The sequence below is a fragment of the Chlorocebus sabaeus genome, chromosome 3 (genome assembly GCF_047675955.1).
Source record: "Chlorocebus sabaeus isolate Y175 chromosome 3, mChlSab1.0.hap1, whole genome shotgun sequence".
Taxonomy (NCBI): Eukaryota; Metazoa; Chordata; class Mammalia; order Primates; family Cercopithecidae; genus Chlorocebus; species Chlorocebus sabaeus.
In genome coordinates, this window is record NC_132906.1 from 55,206,702 (window position 1) to 55,208,040 (window position 1,339).

General features: G+C 40.0%; 1 non-coding gene across 1 annotated transcript; it reads right to left on the minus strand.

Moving 5' to 3' along the window:
* Positions 1 to 294: 294 nt before the first annotated feature.
* Positions 295 to 399, minus strand: LOC119627589 (U6 spliceosomal RNA). Its single transcript, XR_005243789.1, has one exon. It is a non-coding gene; the product is annotated as a U6 spliceosomal RNA (small nuclear RNA).
* Between the last annotated feature and the right edge of the window lie 940 nt (positions 400 to 1,339).

Here is a 1,339-nt window from a genome sequence, read left to right on the forward strand (position 1 = left end):
CTTCCTAGCATTCATTTTTATACATTACACATATATTATTTACATATTATAATATTGACACATGATATAGTTTTCCCTTCACTTTCTATCTAAAGTAGAAGCTCCTTGTAAGTTGGAACCATGACTTATGTATAATTTATTGACTTTTTAGACAAAACATTATGCTCGGAGTGATGATTGTTTTATTATGGTGTAGAAAAAAATGGTTCCTATTAAGAGGAAGACGGAGACTTTTATGAGGTCAAACCATTTCTCCTTCCTGCAAGCTCTGAAAGCATCTTTACTTTTTGTTTTCTTTTTAAGGAACGCTTCATGAATTTGCGTGTCATCCTTGTGCAGGGGTCATGCTTAATCTCTGTATTGTTCCAATTTGAGTAGATGTGCTGTTGAAGTGAGTCCCTGAAAGCATTTTGTGCAAATGCAGCCAAGTATAGCAAAAAAAGAGGAGGTGGGTGGGTGGTGCTGGGGTCAGAAGACATGGGTTGAAATTCTAACTCTAAAATTTACTACTCGTTTGACCTGGGAAAGTTACTGTAACTTTCTGAGCACCTGTTTTCTCCATGGTAAAATGGGGATGATAATACTGATCTTACAGTGTTATGAGGATTACAAAATGCAATAGGGTGGGCATTTTCTATAGAGCTGGGCATGTGGTAACTGTTACAATGACAGGTTTCATCATTAGAGTATATTCTATTATCGTACGTCTCTCACAGAAATCACTTTCTTACTAAGCAGTAAATTCTTCAAGGGCAGAGACTGGCCTTCATTTTTCTTACCACTCCCCTCCTCTCCAGCTTAATGCCGGTCACATGGTAGCCTGCAACACTTTTTTGGTAATGGTGTATGAGAAGGAACCCTAGTGAGGAATCCAGGCTGGAGAACTCTGTTAAAGACTCTTTGAAAGTAAATGCAGGGTCTAGGTGTGGTGACTTATGCCTGTAATCCCAGCACTTTGGGAGGCTGAGGCGGGAGGTTGGCTTGAGCCCAGGAGTTCAAGACCAGGAGTTCAAGACAAAGTGAGACTTCATCTCAGCAGAAGAAAAAAAAAATTAGCTGAATATGACACTACGGTCGCTCGTGCCTGTAGTCCCAGCTGCATGGGAGGCTGAGATGGGAGAATTGCTTGAGCCCAAGAGGTTGAAGCTCTAGTGAGCCATGATTGTGCCACTGAACTCCAGCCTGGGTGACAGGGCAAGAACCTGTCTCAAAAATAAAATAAAATAAGCTGAATATACATGGAGTCTAAAAGCTATACTTTCTACCAGGCCCTAGAATAGTGTTCTACCTATTGAAAATCCAAGTGATTATATTTTCCTTTCTTTTTTCTTTCCTTTTT